Source organism: Zootoca vivipara, chromosome Z1, assembly GCF_965207765.1.
Source record: "Zootoca vivipara chromosome Z1, rZooViv2.hap1.1, whole genome shotgun sequence".
Lineage (NCBI taxonomy): Eukaryota > Metazoa > Chordata > Lepidosauria > Squamata > Lacertidae > Zootoca > Zootoca vivipara.
Genome location: NC_142583.1, coordinates 39,499,320 through 39,522,571, shown reverse-complemented (window position 1 = coordinate 39,522,571; position 23,252 = coordinate 39,499,320). Strand labels below are relative to the sequence as shown.

The 23,252-nt window shown below is 43.6% G+C and overlaps 1 long non-coding RNA gene and 1 pseudogene across 1 annotated transcript in view; both read right to left on the bottom strand.

The window, feature by feature from the left end:
- Positions 1 to 23,252, bottom strand: part of LOC132592637 (uncharacterized) — an 85,533-nt gene that overhangs the window by 56,396 nt on the left and 5,885 nt on the right. Inside the window, exons 2-3 of the long non-coding RNA XR_015947734.1 lie at positions 3,021 to 3,124; positions 1,240 to 1,333 (exon numbers count right to left, since the gene is read on the bottom strand). This is a non-coding gene — a long non-coding RNA (uncharacterized LOC132592637). The remainder of the gene's footprint in view (positions 1 to 1,239; positions 1,334 to 3,020; positions 3,125 to 23,252) is intronic.
- Positions 5,479 to 8,204, bottom strand: LOC148687352 (uncharacterized; annotated as a pseudogene).

Below are 23,252 nucleotides of genomic sequence, written 5' to 3'. Positions count from 1 at the left end.
CGGAGACAGAATTCTCTGTGTTTGATAGCAACTGAGATGCACTGAAAGAAGCAGGCAATTTGCAGGCAATGTTTATTTACAATAAACCATAAATATGCTATAGTAAATATGCTATAGTATTATTCTCTAATTAATGCATCCCTTCCCTGCCAGGTTTATTCCAAATGTTCACTGTATGATGTAGATTTCTTATCCCTTACCTCCTTTGTAGTTAACTGTGACCTAAATGTTGGCAATATAGTAAGGAGTTACTGATTATTTGATTTATTAATGTGGGAGTTCCAAAGCCTTTCAATTATTGTAAAGCGTGACACGAGTTGCATTGCAATTGAGAGTAGTTTATTATGCAGAATCTTATAATTTTCTTTCTCTGACCCAACATTCCATCTTTAATGTTCCCCCTGCACAATAGAACTCTCATTTAAGGGCTCCTAGCGCTCAGTGTTTAAGGTGCATGGGCAGGTGTCCTCTGTATCACATAAATTACTCCTGTGGCACTCCTGTTATATTTCTGATTTGTCATTGTTCATGCTGTGGCTTTGCAGCAAGCCCAGAAATTGTTATCATATTTTGTAGCAGCGACTGATTGATATAAAGTGCTTGTTAGGCACTGGATACAAAATGGATACCAAAATCTAACAGAAAAGGCCTGAAAATGACACAGAGATGGCACTCTGAACCAGAACTCATGATTAAGCTCTCTCCATATGAACCATGAGCTGCAGCCAAGAACAAACCTTGCTAATGGGTAAGGGCGGAGGAGAAAATTGATTCAGATTATTTAAAGTCAAATCCATCAAATGCACACTTTCTACAACAATATAGGAACCAAAACACAGCAAACCTTTGACATTCTCACGTATCTGAATTTTGTAATGAAGTTCTCCAACCAGTTTACAAAATGCATATACTGGGAGAAAGTGTATGTTAAAATGAATATATTAGTGAAAATAACATATATGTCATTATGGTTACTGTATATTAATAAATAACAGCCCAGTGGTGACAAGGAGACCAGTAGCAGCTATATAGGGATCACAGAAAATTGGGGGGGGGGAGGGGAGAGAAAAGAAACTGCAATAAAAAAGTTTTTTCAGTAGAAAGAAAGCATTTATTTCAAGGGATCTTCCAAGTAAAACATATCAAAGCCAGCAAATTATGATTTATTACATAAAGGCAGCACATTTGAGGAGTGAATGAAATTATGTGGACATGAGAAAAGTGCTTAAAGGAACTTACCCCAGTATCTTCCTCTATTCGGCATCAGGCTAGCTGCAAAAAGGAGCATCTCTGTTACCTCCTCTGGGAGGTCCCACTCCTGAACAGGCTTACTCTGTTAAAAAGAGGATGAAAGCTGGGGCTCCTTGGTGGCTCAGGGTTCAATACATGTGTCTGCCCCCCCCAGCCAGTCCTTGTGCCAGGTAGGAGGCTATAATAATAATATTTAATATTTTATAAATATATACATATATTTATAATTTATATATTTATATTTAATATTTTCAGCAAGATGTCAGTTTATTTTAGGCATAAGATAACTGGGGTGACCTTATTCCAGGCATCCCCAAACTCGGCCCTCCAGATGTTTTCGGACTACAATTCCCATAATCCCTGACCACTGGTCCTGTTAGCTAGGGATGATGGGTGGGAGTTGTAGTCCCAAAACATTTGGAGAGCCAAGTTTGGGAGTGCCTGCCTTATTCTTTTCTTTTTTAAAAAAAAAAAGGCTTATGGCAGGCTTCCTCAACCTCGGCCCTCCAGATGTTTTGAGACTACAATTCCCATCATCCCTGACCACTGGTCCTGCTAGCTAGGGATCATGGGAGTTGTAGGCAAAAAACATCTGGAGGGCTGAGGTTGAGGAAGCCTGGCTTATGGGTTATGGGAAATGAAATTAAAGAAACCTTTCATAAAGACAATTCTGCCAAAGCAGCCTTGTTACTGTTGGCAATATGAAAGAAAAGAAAAATACCATGGGAGTAATATCTCCAGAATTGCACTGTTATGGCTAATTGAGCTGACAAGGCCCCCAAGTTTGTTTCAGTTGCTACACGTTCCCAAAGAAAGTCAACCTGTTTGTCAACTGCTCTAGTTGAAGAGATGTTTATCCACTGCTTGAGGTGAATTCTTTTACATTTGGAGGAGTTTATCTGATGGCTCTCAAGGACAGTGATAAATAAGTTATGAAGTAGATAAAAATAATAATGAACTCTTCTGCTTTTTCTAATAACTTTCCCAAATGGTTAGTCATGAGAAAAAGCTTCATAGGGCCAGAGGTCCCTTGTAGTAGGAATCATTTTGAAGGCAATGCTTGTTCTCAGAAGGATGCCCTTAGATTTTTATCTTTCTGTTGGCAATGAATAAAACTTTACAAATTGCAGAATGTTGAAGAGTTATCTGTACCTCAGAGTTAAAATGGCATGGAAGTCATTCCCTCTTTGCAGAATTGGGAGGGGACTAGAGATCTCCAACCAATAATATTCACTACCACCAACCAGCTCCAAGTTACAGCTGACAGGATTTGAGGATATGGCCAATGCCCAGGGGCTCCTGCAAGTAATGTTTATTCAGTATTCATCCTGATTTAGCTGTGGGGTGTTTATACATTTTCCCAGTACTGTAATCATTTGTTCATCTCACACTTTCAAGGACATTTCTCCATCAAATTCCTACATGCAAAAGCCCTTGGTTTTTTTATTTACTGTTTAAAGTGGATTTGTGTACATACTGGTAGTTCTATCTTCACAACAAAATTCTAAGGTAGGCTAGCCCGAGAAATTGTGATAACTGGTCCCAGGACAACCAGTGAGCTTTTGGGTTAAGTGGAAATTTAAACCATAATCTGACACACTGTTGGCTTCCAACATTTCCTTAACATGCTATTTGAACTTCAGTGAATATTGAATACCTCCTCACAAATATTAGCTTGTTGTGATGGTTCCTTGCCTTTGCCTGCAAGCCTATTGTTGTGGGATGCAATTGAGGGATTTGGCAGTGTTTGTTTCTGTGTGAGAAATTACCTTCAGAGAAGGATACTGAGCAGCAATTAAGGTCTTCCCAAGGCTGCCCTAAATCACCTGGCCTTCCAGATTACCACCTGGTAGCCAATATAATCTGCTGGCATCTGCATTTAAAGTAGAAACATGTGTTCACTGAGCTTCACGAAAAGGTGTGGGACTAATTCAACAATCCTATCCTCTACAGCAGGCACAGGCAACCTTAGCTCTCCAGATGTTTTGGAACTACAACTCCCATGATCCCTGACCACCATAGCTGCCAAGTTATCCCTTTTTTAAAGGGATTTTCCCTTATCCTGAATAGGCTTCCTCGCGAGAAAAGGGAAAACTTGGCAGCTATGCTGACCACTGGCCCTGTTAGCCAAGGTTGTCTATGCCTGCTCTAGAGTCTGTAGACCTTGGAGCCTGCTGCCCCTCTTCTGAGCCCTAAGGCAGGGGTCAGCAACCTTTTTCAGCTGTGGGCCGAGCCACCGTCCCTCAGACCATGGGGGGGGATATCCACCGTCCCTCAGACCATGGGGGGATATATGGGGGGGGGCGAACGAATTCCTGTGCCCCACAAATAACCCAGAGTTGCATTTTAAATAAAAGCACACATACTACTCATGTAAAAACACCAGGCAAGCTCCACAAATAACCCAGAGATGCATTAAGGACACATTCTACTCATGTAAAAACATGCTGATTCCTGGACTGTCCGTGGGCCGGACTGAGAAGGTAATTGGGCTGCGTCCAGCCCACGGGCCTTAGGTTGCCTACCCCTGCCCTAAGGAAAGACTTCTGCTTCTAGATTCTGGTGGCTGTGTGCAGACTCAAGAGAGCCCGAAGGAGAGATGCCCCATAGCAGGAAACCTCATTACTCCAAAGAAGCCCATAGCTGCAGAAGAAGGCAGCCTGGATAGCTCAGCTGGTTAGAGCACTGTGTTGATAATGCCATGGTTGCTGGTTCGATCCCCGTATGTGACAGCTGCATATTCCTGCATTGCAGGGGGTTGGACTAGATCAGAGCTTTCCAAACTGTGTGTCGCAACATGTGTGTTGTGTATAGGTGTGTCACGCTCCCCACACTCCTCCTGGGGCTGGAAAGGGGTTAGTTTAACCTCTGGTCTGCTAGTGAAACTGAATTACTGTGTTGCAAAATGATGCAACAACTGAATTTGCATCACGAAATGATGCATCACGAAATGATGCATGTCTAAAAAGTGTGTCACCAACATGAAAAGTTTGGAAAGCTCTATACTAGATGATCCTCACAGTCCCTTCCAACTCTACAATTCTATAAACTAAGGCACTAGCTCTTTAAGTAGCCAGGAGACAGAAAAAGCATATGACACTTTCTGACACCTTGCAGTAGAGATGGGGAACCAGTGACCCTCCAGATGTTGTTGGACTCCAAATCCAATCATAGCTAGGTTGGTCAATAGTTGTAGTTCAACAACATCTCAGGACTCTAGCCACATATTGTTAATGGTTGGATATATGAACAGTACTAGTTTCCATTTGTGAAAGGAGGACAAACAGTCCTCCTTGCTGTTAAAGCTTGCCGGGTAGTCAGCCTGTGTGGATTAGCTGTCTGTCACTGGGCAGAGTGGAAGCCTCTTCCCTCCCCCATTTCTTCCCACCCTGTGTTTATCACTTGACAAGCTGAGCATGCTGCAAGTGCTTTCGATGAATTTCCTAATTACTCATGGGGCGTGAAGCATTGCTGTATCTTTCCTGAGTTTAATTAATGACTTAACAGATGAGTAGCTGGTTCCAATTCCTCTTCCTGTTCCCGAGGACTGATGCTCTCAGACTGATGTTGGTTGCTTCCAGCTTGTCATTTCCTGTGTCAGATACAGATTGGTTGAACTTCAGGGGCAGCTGAGCTGTCCCTACTGTTTGTGTGGCAATGTCCCTCCCCAACCCGAAATAAGAGACAAGACACAGGAAGTTAAGTTTAAAGTGGGTGAAAAGGCCACAACTTTATTGGTTAAGGATGTTGAGCGGTATTGGCTTAGGCATTGGACCCTAACCGATTATATCCGACTGCAACCCGTGTGTTACAGTCCGGGAGAAATTAACCACCAGAAAGGAGCCCGGTGATATATATCTACCGAGACACCTCCTGTGGCCACCGTTGGGGGGTGCTCTAAGGCCCTGACCTCCGTAGGCCCAGGACAAAGCTACCGCCCCCGGAACCCCTTTAACGGGATTAAATCTCCAATTGCGGGCAGAGGATGACGTGATCTGCCCCCCATACCTTATTTATGCGAAATTTCCAATGCCTAACCGCCAAACCAAGTTGTGACGACATGCTATGAGGTAGGCGAAAAAACCAGTTTGGCTAATCCAAGTGGAAAAAGTCCTACCCGGCCCCCCAGCCAACCAAGGCGACCAACAAAGTCCATAGCAGCGTCGGCCTAGCCTGCCTGCTCGCCTAACCTAAAAGGGGGGGTGGGTGGGTGATCCGATTGCTCTGGCTACCGGGGAGAAGAGAGGCAGAGTTCCCGCCTCCGCCCCGATTTAAACGCGGGCAAAGCTCCGCCTCCCAGCCGGCCCTATTGGCCATCCGGGTGTGACGGAGGCGGGAACCCCATCTCGCGAGAAGGCTGAGTACACAGCCTCTCGCGAAGGTTGGGTCGGTCCCTGCCCACAACGCCACCTCCGCGAGACACGGAAGTGGTTTTGTGTGGCAATGTCCCTCCCCAACCCGAAATAAGAGACAAGACACAGGAAGTTAAGTTTAAAGTGGGTGAAAAGGCCACAACTTTATTGGTTAAGGATGTTGAGCGGTATTGGCTTAGGCATTGGACCCTAACCGATTATATCCGACTGCAACCCGTGTGTTACAGTCCGGGAGAAATTAACCACCAGAAAGGAGCCCGGTGATATATATCTACCGAGACACCTCCTGTGGCCACCGTTGGGGGGTGCTCTAAGGCCCTGACCTCCGTAGGCCCAGGACAAAGCTACCGCCCCCGGAACCCCTTTAACGGGATTAAATCTCCAATTGCGGGCAGAGGATGACGTGATCTGCCCCCCATACCTTATTTATGCGAAATTTCCAATGCCTAACCGCCACTCGAGCCCCAAAGGCTCGCCGCCAATACGCTCACACCCGCAACCAATGTTCCAACCCCCTAATTATGTTGCCTAACCAGATGTCATTCCCCCGGGGCGAAAGGTGTATTCCGTCGTTACGATAAAGGGCTGCTTCAGTGCGCACCAGCTCTGGGTGGGAAATTATCTGCCCATTCAACTCAAGGACCCTGCGCAATACAAATGAATTCAATAACCTCCTGGTTCTGTTCAAAGCCTTTGGGCAAAGCCCGTCACGCCAAACACGCCTCTGCAACAAGGCGGACCACAGCAACGTCATCCCAGGGAAGGAGGCCAGCAGCTTGTCAAAGTCCTCCCAAATATTCCATTTCAATTCTACTGCGTTTCGACACGCCAAATCATTCTCCCCCAACTGTATGAGCAGCGCATGGGGGGGGGCCAACTGAAGCAGCCTTCGCCAGGACTGCGGGGAGAAGCTCTTTCCACCGCATTCCACGCCTGGCAATCCACGATACTTTGACATTTTCTGGGAGGCCGAGGTTACTCCCGAGACCGGTTTCAATTGCCCTTTCTCTGGCCCAATGCACAATGCTGTGACCTGCAATCCACACATTGATGCAGCGCCCACCTGGAAAGGAAACATCGAAAGACGGGGGATCAGAATACCGTGGGTAAGTAAGGCCTGAGGCTAAGCGGGGGGGGGCGCTAACTGTTTTACACGCGTTGGACTTTCCCTTCCCATGGCTGACGGCTAAGAGGTGGGGCGCAAGTATCCTTTATAGGCATTGGACTTCCACCTTCCTAATTCCTGAATCCTTTCAACCGACAGTCCCAAGTGCATCGCGGAGGTTGCTGCGCCAATACGGAACGAATGGGCTGAAAACTGGCCTGGGTCAACGCCACAAAATGAGAGGGCCTTGCGAAGAACCCGTGTGAACTGAGCGCGCGGGCTATCAGACCACTTCTGGCTATCCATGGGACAGCACCAGGGAGATTTGCATTGGCTCCAGCTCTGCTTCCATGTTCAAATCAAAGTGCTGCTTTTGACTTTAAGGGGCTAAGTGCCAGTCCTATTATGTACTTGTCTTCATACCTTGAGATCTTCAGCAGAGGACCTTTAGCAGAGGTTACCCCAGCATCTAAGGTGCTGAGGGGAAAGCCTTTTCAGTTGTGGTATCCGAAATGGTGCCTGCCTTGATACCATTGCAGTGTCAGGCAATGGCTTTTAAATTTTTCTAGGCCTTTTAACATAATCAACTTTCACTCTGTTGATTTTCCACTGATACAGAGCTGCCATTAGAATTGTGTTTTGCTTTGTTTTTTAATATCATTTACTTGTGATCTGCACTTCTGTTCTTTATAATGAAAGCTATCCTTGGAATTATTTACAGGAGAATAAATTTATATTAAAAATAGAAGGAATATATTTGGGAAATACTTTTCAGTTTAGTTGTCTCTCTGCTTCTTGTTCCTTCTTATGCTTCTCTGTCCACATCTCAAGCTGCCACCAATATTACTCCTCTCTTTCCTTGAGAGTAGAGTCATGGGCCCATCCAGCTTGGTATTGTTCATGATGACCAGAAGCAGCCGTCCAGGATTTCAGACAGGGGTCATTCCCAGCCCTACCTGGAAATGCCAGGGATTAAACCTAGGACTTTCTGCATGGAAAGCATATAATCTACCACTGAGCTTTGGCCCTTCCCTATTGTCACATAGAAACATTTAATGGAAAGACAAACCACACATGCCACCCTCAGCTACCTTCCAATTCAGCCTTGCACGGACTGAAATTATAAAGAAATTCTAAAACGCTCTGAGAAAGAGGTATACACATAGGCGAAGAACACTTTCAAGAAATTGGAGAATAGGTTTCTGTGCAGCACTTGTCAGAACTCTCCCCAAACTGATATTGTTCAATAAAAACTATGACTCTTTCAACTCTGCCTCTGGTCTTACGAAGATTACTGGATAAGGATCTCTCCTGCCACCCACTCACATATTACTCAGCTCAGGTGTCTTCAAGATGGTGCACACAATGGAAGGCTGGGAGTGAATTTCCTCCCCTAAAACCCCAACATGGTTCCATGTTTGGCGTATCCAACACCCACCATGCAGGACCATCAGGAGGGAAGTTCTAACAGCCATCCCAGTTATTGCTATTGTGATAACCAAGCAGTGTCGCTGCTGTGATGCAGAGGGTGGAAGATTGATGAAAAGGTTTGCTGGCAAAATAACCACCAGACACTGGCAATCAATCACATCAACACAGGGGAAGGGGGCTTGCATGAGATGAAGGGGGCTGTGAAAAATCCAAAATCTCCTGGGGCATAAACACATCAGGCAATTTCCTGAATGAAGCCCTTGGTCCATGTACTAGTTACTCTGATTGCCCCGCCTCAGGTGTGTGTTTGGCTCTGTTCTCCTTGGAAACCATAGCTTTTTTTTTCTGTGCCAAGCCTGGGCAGTCCCACTGAGCTATAGCTTTATCTACAGATAGGGCCAGCCCTACCATTAGACAGGGTAAGGCAGCCACACAGCCAGCTTATCTTGGGAGTCCTGAAAGGGCAGCAAATTGCTATATTGTTTAATTTATTCTTATTGTACTTTTCCTGCCAGGGGGGGAGAGGCACTTGTAGGATTTCAGATTTTATTTTATTAAATGATTTAGCACCTACATTTCAGAGCACAATTGCCCTCCAGAGGCATTGCACAACATTCCATAAAAATTATTGTGATAATAATACATAGCATAATTGTTTCTGCCTTGAGTGGTGCCAGCCATAACTTGACCAGCAATAGAGCACTATGCACCTTGACATTAGGCAGCAGGAGGGAGGGGGCAGGGCATTTGCTGCTTTAATTCAAGCCAATCCTGTGCACACACTCTTCAGACCATGAGTGCTGCCTATTATTAAAATGGCAATCCTTCATTATTTAAATGGCAATCAATCAGCTCTGCAAGTTCCTGCAGCAAAAGTCTACTTCTGGTTTGGTTTTGTTGTTTTTAATTATCAAGGGATCTGAACTCCTGTTTGAGGGAACCCAACCGTTTCTGGATGTAAATTTCTTCCCACATTCCTAAATAATGGCCTATGGAAGCCAGTGCTGGACAGAGCACTACTAGAACACTTGTGCTATATGTGTAGAGTGGTTTCATCTCACTGTGTGTGATGCCTTCTGTGCATGACTAATGTGAGAGCATCACTGTGTGTTCAAGTGTGGATGCCATCAAGAGCTCCATTATGATTGGTGGAGCAGTTATAAGAGTCTCTGTGGGTTGGCTGTCATTTAAACTTCTGTTGCCTCTTCCCGAACCCTTCCTCTGTTACGGTTTCTTTTCTTTTCTTTTCTATTCTTCTCTTCTCTGTTTCTTTTTTGGAAAGTTTTATTGAAACTTTTCATAATGCATTGCAATAAAAAACAAAGTAATCTGTCTGGCTATTATCAGTCACCATGTAATTATCTTGTGTCAGCCGTAGCAAGCAGAAAGGTGTTCAGATCTGTCATGCCTCTCCTTGCTCTTACGGTGCTCTTGATGTTGCCACCGGGCAATCATAATACCAAGTAGACAGCTTGGGACCAGGTTTCCTGAAAGATCCGCTTCTCCCACAAGCAGTGTCCCATTTTTTGAGGTCTTCCTTGGAAGCCTCCCTGCAGGTTCTCCACCTGATAAAGTGTGGCAGGTGGTCCCTAAGGAGAGGATCTTTCCTGGGGGTGCCCCATTTATAGAATGCCCTTACCAGAGAGACTCACCAGGCTCCTATGTTACAGACATTTACCAAAATTATTATTATTTTATTAACTCAGGCCTTTAAACATACAAAAGGCAGAATATGTGAACTTTAAACAATATTGCATTAGTTAATACCCTTTGCTGGTTTTATATTGATTTTTATGCTTTTTGTGTTTCATGTTATATTGATTGTATTCTGCTTGTGTTTTAGGTGCTGATTTGTATTGTAGGTAGCTGGGGGGGGGGGGTTAACATTTTTAGAATTGTGACTTTATAGCAATAGAACCAATAATATAAACATAAGCACTGGCATAGCACAGCTGTCTTAGAAAATAAAGTTACTGGGCATTAAAACAAAATGTATCCTTAAGGTAAAGTCCTTCCTGTTACTGTAAAATGGGGAAGCTGGGTCATATGAGAACAATTCTCAAGTAACATACACATTTAGATCAACACCCCCTAGTAATTCAGAGCTCCAGCTGTCAGGTTAGATGTGGAGTGAACAATAAATCCATGTCCATTGAAGCAGACATGCTAAAACTTTCAGATATACAGTCTATTGCAATAAATGTAGTTTTCAGAGTGAGTGAACCAATGTAAATATTCATAATTTGTATAGCTCTGGCACCTAGAAACTTCAATACAAAGCCAAGGTCATACACACACAAACATAATGCAAGCTTGGCACTAGCCTAAAGTACTTCATAGGCTACAATTATCCCATAACATAAGATGTACAATAATTTTTTTTCCCTAATAATTTATTATAGCCAGGCCCCAAATCATGAGCTTTTAGGGGCAATTGGGGGAGGGTATAATAAAACTGGTTCAAAATTGGGAAAGGAGTACGACAAGGTTGTATATTGTCTCCCTGCTTATTTAACTCATATGCAGAATTCACCATGCGAAAGGCTGGACTAGATGAATCCCAAACTGGAATTAAGATTGCCGGAAGAAATATCAACAACCTCATATATGCAGATGACACAACCTTGATGGCAGAAAGTGAGGAAGAATTAAAGAACCTTTTAATGAGGGTGAAAGAGGAGCGCGCAAAATATGGTCTGAAGCTCAACATCAAAAAAACTAAGATCATGGCCACTGGTCCCATCACCTCCTGGCAAACAGAAGGGGAAGAATGAAGGCAGTGAGAGATTTTACTTTCCTGGGCTCCTTGATCACTGCAGATGGTGACAGCAGTCACGAAATTAAAAGGCGCCTGCTTCTTGGGAGAAAAGCAATGATAAACCTAGACAACATCTTAAAAAGCAGAGACATCACCTTGCCAACAGAGGTCCGTATAGTTAAAACTATGGTTTTCCCAGTAGTGATGTATGGAAGTGAGAGCTGGACCATAAAGAAGGCTGATCGCCGAAGAATTGATGCTTTTGAATTATGGTGCTGGAGGAGACTCTTGAGATTCCCATGGACTGCAAAAAGATCAAACCTATCCATTCTGAAGGAAATCAGCCCCGAGTGCTCACTGGAAGGACAGATCCTGAAGCTGAGGCTACAATACTTTGGCCACCTCATGAGAAGACTCCCTGGAAAAGACCCTGATGTTGGGAAGGGGACGACAGAGGACCAGATGGCTGGACAGTGTTCTTGAAGCTACAAACATGAGTTTGACCAAACTGCGGGAGGCAGTGGAAGACAGGAGTGCCTGGCGTGTTATGGTCCATGGGGTCACGAAGAGTTGGACACGACTAAACGACTAAACAACAACAACAACAACAATAAAACTGAACAGCAGGCAAAAAGGAAGCCTGGAAAACAACCCTCTCCAGGTGCTCGGCACCTTTAGGTGTGGGAGAAGGTATCCTTTAAAAAATGAAGCCCAAAGCTGAATTCAATTCAGAATGCTCTAGGCTCAAATAAATACTTCTGTATTCTCCTCTCCTCTTTCCCTCTCTCCCTACCATCCTTCCTTTCCTTTCCTTCTTTTGCTAAATGCCAAATTATCTAATACTAAGCCTCCAATTTTGGCAATTAGTTCTTCAGCAAAGATGCTGTATCTCCAAATTATCCCACTTCCACTATTCCCATTATTCCACTTCCAAACTAGCTCATATTTTGTGATTCTCATGTTTTTTCCCCTTAGTCACCACACTTACTGTTTTCACATTGTCCTATTAGAACAAACTTTCAGCTAGCTCTGAACTCCATCAATCTGTGTCTACCTGTAGGTTTATTGAAGTTCAGAGCTGGAGAACTATATAGAGTAGCAAGAGCAAAATTAATTGAATTCTGAACAGCCACCTGCCCTGCCTGTTGCTTGCTTGCTTGCTTTCTGGGTGTCCTGTGCCTACCATCATCTTACACAATGTCAGTTCCTTTTTTTAAATCAGCAAGGTCAATAAGCCGTCCAGCAGCAGGTCACTGACAGAATTTCCAAAGAAGCAGGGAAGCTGTCTGGACAAGGGATCACACCAAACAAGGAGCAGAATGACATGTTGCAACAGCTACCGGTAGGTGCCAATAGAACAGTTTTATTTAGTATCAGTCCCTGCTACCCTACCACTTCCTGTACATCAGCAACGCCCTAACCTAGACTCAATGAGAAAAGGCACTCTCACTCTCTCTCCTGATCATCCTCTGGGCTGCAAGATACACCTTCTCCCCTTGGGTAAATTCCTCCTGAATTGTCAGTTTCACAAAGCATTATCTGCAAAACCTTTGGCTTCATATATCTAAATGAAGTGTGTACTGTAATTCTTCCCCTCAGAATCTCTAGGGTATTCTTAATCAGCTGAATTTCACATGGTATAACTATGTAATGTGATCCAATTTAGCAAGGAACCAAAGATTAATGATTCAGACAAATAAAACCATTTATCTGTGTTTGGGGAAATTAATGATTTAAGGCAACAAAACACTGCTGCGAGAAATATTTTCTCTGTATTCATTATATATACTGCCAGAGCTATAATAGGTAACGCTAACAATCATAAATGGTCACAACTTCACAAATGGAGTCCCGTAAAATAGCCATAAATTGTGATTATTCCAGGAATAATAGTCCTCTGATCTCTTAAAGCACAGAGCCCTCGGTTGTAATCTTTCCAATCACTCTAACCTTCTACCATTTGTTCTAGTTGCTCTTACCTAAAAGCTTTTATAGAAATCAAGAAGTATTACATGGACTCCTGTGGCCTATTGGTGTCCAAGGGCACTTCTGTCACTCTTTTTAGGTGGGATTCACATACCAGCAGATTCAGGTTGTGCAACTGAAATTCATTTGGAACTCTTGTACAACAAACCCATTTTTTATATTTAAGGGCTTCTCCAGATGACCTTATTGAACAGTCATTCTGATTTACTTGCCCAAAATGTATGCAGAGGTGAGGCTATGTCCAGCTTTTATTAAGTATTTGTTCTGATTTGTTGTTGAAGTTATACAAAACAAGGATTCATCCTGGGTGGAATCTACCCACATATAAGAAACACTGTGAAAATGCTTTTTTGAAAAACATTTTGAAAAATATATTGAATTTGCCATAGCTCACCATTGCCATCTAGTGTCACATTTGTATATTGCACTTTACAACACAAAACGTTTTATTTGCAGCTGTATAGCTGAGTCCCTGGTTTCCTTGTGCAGTGTTCATGCATTCTCTTTTAAATCATTTGTTCATTCCACACTTTTTAATGCCTTTCCCCATCACTTTCCAAACCGCAAAAAGGCAATTTTCTTTTTTTGAAGTGGATTTGTCATAGGGTGACAAGAGAGCTGTAAACCACTTTAATTGCACAGATCTATATTTCACAGTATGTGTTTTAATCCCTCCTTCAGAGAGTCTGGAGACACCCTAAAAGATTCTCTACATTTGATTCCTGGCTCTGTCATAGGTTCTGCTGTTTAATTTTGCTCATCTGTAAGGAGACTAACAACACCTCCATTTCAAGTGGCACATGTGGGCAACCTGCTACTCTCAGAGGCCTTCAGTGTGGCCTATGCATTTGCTACTGAAATATTCTGCCTTTTTGCCAAAAGTACCGTACACCCCTTCAAGTCTCTGCGCCATAATCCCCATGCAAACTGTGGTCCTCCCAGCCTCTCAAACTGATAGGCTGAGCAAAATGTGTTTGTGATGGGGAGGGTGGCAGGCAAGGAGGACCCACCCTGTGTGCTATTTTTCACATGCAAATCATGTTCCCTCTAGACCAGGCATGTCAAACCTGCGGCCCTCCAGATGTTTTGAACTACAATTCCCATCTTCCCCAACCACTGGTCCTGCTAGCTAGGGATCATGGGAGTTGTAGGCCAAAACATCTGGAGGGCCGCAGGTTTGACATGCCTGCTCTAGACTATGGTTACCAGATGTCCCCGTTTCCCAGGGACAGTCCCCAGATTTACAAATATGTCCCCGGACAAAATATGTCCCCGGAATGTCCCCAGATTTCATTTAATGTCCCTGGGTTTATATTTTAAGTGTTGTAGATTTGTTAGTAGGGAATGAATGTTGCGTGATTGGTTCAACGGCACAAGACACATCATATGGGGACTTCCGGCAAGGCATGGCAGCAAGCAGCTCCTGAAGCCAGCCAGAGCCAACTGCGCTTCCAGGCTGGCTCCAGGCTGCTGAGACTGCTGCTGCTGCTGCCACTACCGAGGGGAAACCAGGGACGCCCGGCACGTCAACTGGGGGAACTGCTGACACAAACACCCCGCGACCCAAATCAAGCCGGGAGCAAAAGCACCCGGCCACCCAGCCGACTGCCCAGCGGTGCTCTGCGGCCAGGAAAACCCAGGAGCCGACGCAGGAAGAAGGGGGAGAGGAGGAAGAGAAGGAAGAGAGAGAAAGAGGAAGGAGAAAAAAGAGGGGAGCTCCGACCTTGCCGCACCGCTGCTGCTGAGGAGGAGAGGTAGGAGAGCACCGGGAGGGCAAGAACACTTGGCTGAGCCCAAGCCTACTCCACGGCGGCTAGTGCTTCAAGAGAGCAGGCTGGGGCCCAGAGGAAGGCTGTGCAACAGAGGAGACCACAGAAGAGAAGATATTACCTCTTAATTATTTCTTTAAATAACTTTTTTAAATAACTTTTCTCTCTCTTTTTTTAAAAAAGTGTCCCCAGATATTTTGAAAAACATCTGGTAACCTTACTCTACCCTGCAAGGTGGGGGGAGGGGTGCGCTATGTGATTGTAATTTGTGTCTCTGGCTATGTCCACCAGCACACAATGTCTCTCAGGTGCAAAAAAAGGTTGCTTACCCATCATAGAAGCCCACAAGAATTGTTTCATTCAATACATTGTATAATCAGATACCATGGCAATCGGAGACACAAACATTCCTTTTATAATGGAATTCACAGCAAGTGTTTTTGCAGTAAAACATGAAATAAACCCTCAACCAATCTTTTCCCTATTTTATCCTGACCCTCTCATGCAGCTCTGAAAAGAAGTCACATTTTCAAAAAATCACATCAGTGTGTTTGAATATTTGATTAACAGGGGGAAGACTACATGCAATATCCCACATATCTTATACTAGGTAGCTTTTGTGAATGCCCCATGCAGCTGCTGCAAGATCAAGAAACAATGGCAATTCTTTCTTTGAACTGGTCTGAAACACTCTTCTGTGCCCGCTAAGCTCATCTATATTATTGCACTGCTATTTAATACATTTCCTGAATCTACAACAATCTGTCACTTAAAAAACAAACCTCTCCTTCTCTCTCCTTATTTTAGGGGATTTCATATTTCTTTCTCTCCCCTCCCCCTTATTATTTTTCCATGTTTTAGCAGCTGCATCACAATGGTGATAATCGTTAGTTCCTCTTTCTGGCTTTCTTATTCAAAATCATTTCAGACTGGTTCTGTTTCATCCTTTCTAGACAAATCCCAAGTTTCCTTTACTGCTCTGTTCACAGAGAGAGTAAAACATGAAGTGCGTGGATGAATTGAACAGTGTTGGGTCTGGATGTCACTGCATGTCTGACTCAGCTGTGTTAGAGTGCTGCTGAATAAATGATAAGTTCCTGCATTCATATTTATTACTTGAACAATATTGATTGCTTCCTTTTTGTTTGTGAAGGAATGCATTTTGATTCATAATGCATTACTCTTTCGTCCTAGAGCAGTGGTGGAGGATCTGGCCCAAAGGAGACCCAAGAGACCTACCCATCTGGCCTGCACCTGACATCATCTATGGAATTGTGTGGGGCAGGAAAAGATGTGGCTCCTTGCCCAAAGCAGAGTTTGCAGGCCCACCCTGCCACACTGGTGGAGCCCTGTACCTTTTCAAGCACCTCCAACTAGCTGATCAGTAGCACAGCTGATCAGTGTGCCTGCAGAGCACTGTGCCTTTGCTCACACTGTTTGATTTCAAACCATTGCACGCAAATAAAATCTAGTCACCTGAGGCCATTGTGGTATCAAGGTGATTGACAGGTTGGCATGCAGTGGGCACATATGGATCCAGCCTGCCAGCCAGATCCATTCCCCCACCCCTGCTCTAAAGCTTTGCCTTTGTAATCACAGTTCACATAAAACTGACAGGAATCATACCAAAGTTCTTTTCTACAGTTAATTCTCCCTTGTGTTGCCCTTCATCGCCACCACAACTTCTCTGGCCTGATCATGAACTTCTGGATCCTACAAATGTAAATATGAGAGTCAGTCCCGGATCAGCAGTAACTCACAAGGTGCCAGTGAAGTGAACTCTTTATTCAAAGGAACAAAACAATTCATGCCTATTGAACGCAGCAACTCTTCCCCGTAAGTCTTGCTGCAATGAGGCAGGTGCAAGGTCCTTGCCTTCCTACAGCTCTGTAAGTCTCCTCCTCACCTGGGTCTTCCCAAGCAGCCTGAGACTTCTTTGCCCTATTTTGTTTTTGCTCTGCCCTCTTCATACCTATGTGGGTTCTGGGAGACCAGCAGGGAGAGGAGATGGTCACAGCAGAAGGGGGCATAGCTGCCAAGTTATCCCTCTTTTAAAGGGATTTTCCCTTATGCTTAATAGGCTTCCTCGCGAGAAAAGGGAAAACTTGGCAGCTATGGAAGGGGGAGACTCGTTAGCTTCTTCAGCAGACTGCCTCAACTCTGCCTCTTGGCTTCACCTCCTCCCAGCCTCCACTTCCACATCTGATTCTAGACTGCTCTCTGCCACAGCCTCTTTCTGCTCACTAAACCCTGATACCTTTCCATTATCCAACACCTCCTTCCCCCGGTCTACTCCCTCTTCTCCCTCTGACCACTCATTGTTACCCCACCTCAAATCCCCTGGCTCTAAGCCTTCTTCCTCTGGGGGTTCTCCAGCTGGTGCCTCCTACCACTCCTCTGCATCAAGCCAGTCCATGACACATACACATGAAAGCTAGCACAGTATAGTGGGCTGTAAGTTCAGGTTCTTGTTCTGCTTTGGACAAGTCTTTGGGCATACTGATGGCTTTCAGATTAATTTCCCCATCTGTAAAATGACGGAAATAGTGGCACACCAATTGATGGGCTTTTTTTAATGTCACTACGATAAGAAAATGATGTTGCACATTAAAAGAGTTGAGCAACTTGTTTAAAATAGTGTGCATTGGACTTTTTCTGATGATGGCTATTTCTAGTGGGTCACTATTCCTAGAGTGCTCAGTGACTGGTGTACCAAATAAATCAATTCTATTGATTTGAATGAAATATTAATGTGATGATGGCATGCTTCAGTAACACAAGAACTTGTGTTCCAATTTGACATTCTTTTCTTGCGTCCTCTGCAGCTGACTCTCCAGTAAATAGCAGGCTGCCTGGCTCTGTGTTTATTAAAAGTGGTATTTGGTATCTTCAAAACTGAATGGAAAAGACTATACAGAAAGCTCCATGTGCGCATGGATGTCCTGCAAGCACACTGAGAATGGTGGAAGGTCAACAACAGGGTGGGAACCTGTGGCTTTCCATCCATCTCCTCCAGCCGGCATAGCCAATGGTCAGGGCTGGCGGAAGTTGCTGTCCAACAACAGGTGGGAAGCTACGGGTTCCCCAACCCTGATGTACAATGTGATTGGTAATACCTCCGGTTGCGGACGGGATCCGTTCCAGAGCTCTGGTCAGGTTCTTAGGTTTCCGCAACCGGAGGGGCTGCTTTTGCGCATGCGCGCGCAGCGAAACACTACTGGGTTAGCCACTTTCGCAACCCGAAGTTTACATTACCCAAGCATAACGTAAGCCAAGGTGCTACTGTATTGTTTTAGAAAGGATCCCATTGCTTGCTTTGGCCATGTGGTTTGTCGAAAACTGGGTTGCTTTATTCTAAATAGCTTTATTCTAAATGAGAGTATGATCTAAACAAAGGTGCATAGTTCATCTTGACATATAATTCAGATTCAATAAGCTCTGCTGGCTCAGTATATTTGTCTGGTGACAAATTATTCGAAATGTTCAGCATTTGTTTTTTACAGGATCATCACACTGTTCACAGGAATTTATCTTCAGTCTATTTCAGCTGATACAGAGAATGAAATACAAAATGTTGTGTTCATCTCTGATTAAAAGAAACCAGACACTAGTGCTGCTCGTGAATATACCCAACTGTTCCAAATGCACTTCCTTTAGCAATTTAGCATACAAGGTGGTGTATTTCTTCTTTGAATCAAGCAAATATCTCCCTCTGCCCTCAGTTATCCTTGTTTTAGTACTATTCACGTGAGAATTCTGTGCATTCTTATCTGAAAATGTACATTCAGATACCACATCTCAGGGCAGACAAAAACCTTAACCTGCAGCTAGTGCAGATGTTTCTGCTGCATATCACACATTTGACATGGGTGCTACAGTGAGAAAATTGCATCTCTCCTCTAACTCAGAGATAGACCCCTTAGTAGACTACTTTAGGGAATTGCTGTTCAAATACTATCTTCAACACCCATCCTTAAGCTGTGATCTCTAAGCACTCTTACTTGGTGATAAATTTCACTGAAATCAATGACAAATTTCTTATTCAGCTAGAGATGGAGGAGAAATTAGATAGTTTGCATGTAAAGGCAAACTTACCTAATTCACACTTTCCAAAACACAGGCATCTTTTAAAAATCACACTTCTGAAAATTTTGCAGTACAGCACTCCAGTCAAGTAATGTGTACAGAAATGGATATACTAGTGTAAAGTGTGACTGTACATGCATACATTAGTGAAAATAGCATATAAAAATGCATTATATTGGAGAAAAGTGCTTGCAAAAAATGTGCATATTAGTCAAAAAGGCATGCAAAAATGTTTTTATCAGGAGAAATTTTGCACTAAAATGCTGATGAATGTTCATATGCATGTGGTTTTTTCATGCAGACATTGCTAGAGCTGTGTGGGACTGGTGATGTTTACCATACCACTACAAACTCTTCTTGATGGCTACTTGTGAGGGCTTGTCAAAAGCTGCCTGATCACATGAGGAGACAAACTCATCAAGTAGTAATAGCTATGGAGCAATTTAAAGCAGCCCTCATGGTATTTATATTGTGCAAACCAGCCCTTAGTCAATGTGGTGTTTTCGTATATCTACATAAGGATAATGTCTAAAATGTTAGTTGAGAATCTCATGAAGGTTCAACAAGCTATTTCTCCAAAAGGCTACTTTTATATAAATCACTATGCATAAAAAGAAAAGCCGTAGGCAATCTACTTTAGTTCATTTTCACTTGATGAATGAATTCTTTTAAGAAATTGTGCAATGTTTGATACATCTTTCAGGACAGGTTCAGCAGAGTGTGCGTGCACATAATACTTTCTAGCAGATGCCGCACAGTTAGCTCTTGCAGAGTCCACTATTCCATCTAATTTCTGAGTCACAGATGACTTTGCAGCCAATCTATTTTTACTATTCCCTGACAGAGAGCTATCTATACTGATGTATAACACCATTTATATAAACAGGCTATTTCCACAGCAGGTATCCGAGCAGATTCAAATGGATCATTTTTCAAAAAGTGTTTCTTTATAAATGCCCTGCTTTCCATTGCGTTTAGACCAATACAAAGGCCTGAAAGAGATTGTATCGGCATTACAATTCTTGTTTTGTTAAACGTGTGTCATTAAATGGGAGAGCCAAAGGAAGGTATATTCTCAAGAACCAGCATCTATGTTTATCTAGGTGCAAATTAATGCAGGAACAGCGGTATTTATGCAGCATATACAATGTGAATATTGGAGTTTAAAATTACAGTAATTTTGTATTTATGCGGACAAAAATGGCTCTGGGTTGTCTCAAAGTAATCTCATGCCACATGTCTTCAGTAAACACTTCACAAACACATGCCAAAAATACTATCCGTTTGTAGATGGGTGGAAAGCTAATGATCTTTCTCATCCACCTACCAGTGGGTCAGCATCTTACATAGTGGGTGTTGGTCACATCTCTGTTGAACAGAGATTAAAACTATTCCAGGATGGCTGGAACTAACACTGCTTGGGCCATGTGCGAGTTAGTTCCTATAAACTTCTTGTTGCAGTGTTCATTCTTGCATTCTCAGATGGTTCCCTTGCAAAACAAACAAACAAGCAACTTGTTCTTCTCACACAGACATCAATACAGACATATTGGGTGAAGTGCTATTAGCATTGAGTTAGATGAATATTAAGTTACTGGTAATTGAATTTAGGTGTCATTGAAATGAATGGGGCAAGTTTGAACAGTAGAACAGACTCCCTTGGGAGGTTGTCGACTCTCCTTCATTGGAGGTTTTTAAGCAGGGGTTTGTCTTGGGTGCTTTAGCTGAGATTCCTGCATTGCAGGGGGTTGGACTAGATGACCATTGGGGCTCTTCCAAGTCCTTGATTCTATTACGTTAGTTCCCATTGAAATGAATAGGACTTCTAATTCATAAGTCCAACTAAATCCAGGTGAGTATCTCTTTGGCACCATTGTCCATGCAGCAAGGGCTGCCTTGAATTATTTTCCTGAGGGATCTGCCACACGTACAGTTCCTCCCAGCCATTGTCAATTGAACCTGCTGGCTACTATAACTGGAATGGCAGTCTTTCTTCTCTACATAGCCCTGGGAATTTTCCAAAATGAAAGGGTAGCAGTTTGTAGGCTACTGCTATTTGGGCTGCCAGTGCATTAAAACCCTTATCTACATATGCTCTGCTAGCTGTAGCAGCAGGCTCTCCTGGCCTCTGGGCTATGGCATTAGCGATAATGCAGGAGGTGCTATAAGCTTGTCTTAGCAATACATTTGTGCTGTGTTTAGCTGAGATCATGAGATAGATTAAATGATGTCACCAGTGGAGGAGGGTCCACAGCTCATCCAAAGAGAATGTCAAGTAGTGTGGTGTAGTGGTTAGAGTGCTGACCTGGGAGACCAGGATTCAAATCTCCACTCAGCCATGAGGCTCACTGGTTGACTTTAAGTCTCTTAGTTTAACCTATGTACCTCACAGGATTATTGTGAGAACAAAAGGGAGAGGAGGAGAAATGTGTGTGCCACCTTGACCTCCTTGGAGGAAAGGGGAATATAAGTGCAAAAATGAATGAAGCTACTGTATTTTAAAAAACAAATTCCACCCCAAATCTCAAAGCCACATGCTCTTCCAACACACATTTTATATTTCTATTTGGACTCAGAGACACTCTGCAAATATTTATGTCTGAACCCAAAAATATAGCCATGGCAGGGAATGTGGGGTGCGAGGCAGTGAGACTTGCTCTATAGGAGAATGTGGATAGAAGTGGCCAACCCACAACATTTGCACAGAATTCAACATGTGCTCACATCCCCCAAATGGTTGGCAACCCCTACACTGACGATTGGGGATAACAGCAGCCATCTGTAGGATTGTCCTGCCTGTCTTCTTTTTCCATTTATTGTATTATTCAAGGGGTCTTACCCAGTGCTATTTTTCTAGAAAAAGAAGTGTCAGAACTCACCATGAATGCCTCCCTTGTTCTCTTATAAGGGCAATGGCGCCCACGTGAGAGGTGCCAGAACTGAGTACTTACTGGTAAGTTCTGGCTGATAAAAAGCACTGGTCTAACCACCATGCCTAGTCACAGGAGCAAAATGGCAAATGCCTTTCTCAAAGTTGTACGTATGTCTTTAATAAAGGTAGCTATTCTTTCTACTTTGCATATAGCACTGCTGATGATGAACAACTTGTACGAGACTATCTGCTGTTGGTTCCCGTTGTTCCTACTTTATTGCCTTCATGTTTCCAAACCAATTTCCCCTCTGCTTTTAAACTCCTTCTCACAGTGCATTTCTTTCCCATACTATTTCCGAAACCACTACAATAGTCTCAGCTATTCTGTGCTATCTCACAAGTGGGAAAGAACTAAGCAGTCACACCAGTAATTGACAGTCATTCTTTATGTGTTGCTACCTGGCAAATAGTTGTTTAGGGTCAGATCTAAGGGCAGTTGTGTCACTGTGGTGTCACAGTCTGTGGTAATGTGCTGACATCATCATGAGTCAGTCCAAGACACTAGACCAGCAAAGTCATGATGGTGGACACTACTGTATCAACACTAGTTCCCATTTTGAGATAAGGAACTTTGTTATCTAAATCATTAGTGACACTGAAACAAAGGCACCATCAGCACTATACACTTAAAGCTGTAATAGCTTCCCCCAAAGAATCCTGGGAAATGTGGTTTGCCAAGGGTGTTGAGTGTTGTTAGGAGACCCTTGTTTGCCTGACAGAGCTGAAGTTCCCCAAGTTCCCTGGGAAGAGGGGCTGGTTGTTATGCTACTATGGAAATGGTAGATCTGGGAGGGGAATAGGAGAATAATAACTACCATCATCATCATCAAAATTTAAACATCACCCTTCACCCAAAGATCACAGGACAGTGGCCATCAGGACAGAATGGATTTAGCCACTTGCTATGTGAAAGGAAATCAGCCCTGAGTGCTCACTGGAAGGACAGATCCTGAAGCTGAGGCTCCAATACTTTGGCCACCTCATGAGAAGAGAAGACTCCCTGGAAAAGACCCTGATGTTGGGAAAGATGGAGGGTACAAGGAGAAGGGGACGATAGAGGACGAGATGGCTGGACAGTGTTCTCAAAGCTACGAACATGAGTTTGACCAAACTGCGGGAGGCAGTGGAAGATAGGAGTGCCTGGCGTGCTATGGTCCATGGGGTCACGAAGAGTCGTATACGACTAAACGACTAAACAAGAACAAATGTGAAAGTTGTTCTTCAGCAACTGACACTTTGCCCATTTGTGTTCAACAACACAATGATTGAGTCCCGATGCTCATCACCAGAAGTATTCTAATGATGAGTTGTCATGAATAATCTTCATAACAAATGCATGAATATTCTTCCCATTATCCACAATCAAAATTATGCCCAGCAGGTTAAACAGATTGTGATTCTATGAGACTGGCCCTAATTAGTGGGGAGGAGCTTAGGCTTTAAAACCTGGGAACCATTTGAACAAAATTTTTGGGAGCTATCAGAGCAGAGTCCTTGGGATTAAAGATTCACACCATGCCTGCTGTTAATTCTGGACAGTCTTTCTTTCCATCATTGCCAA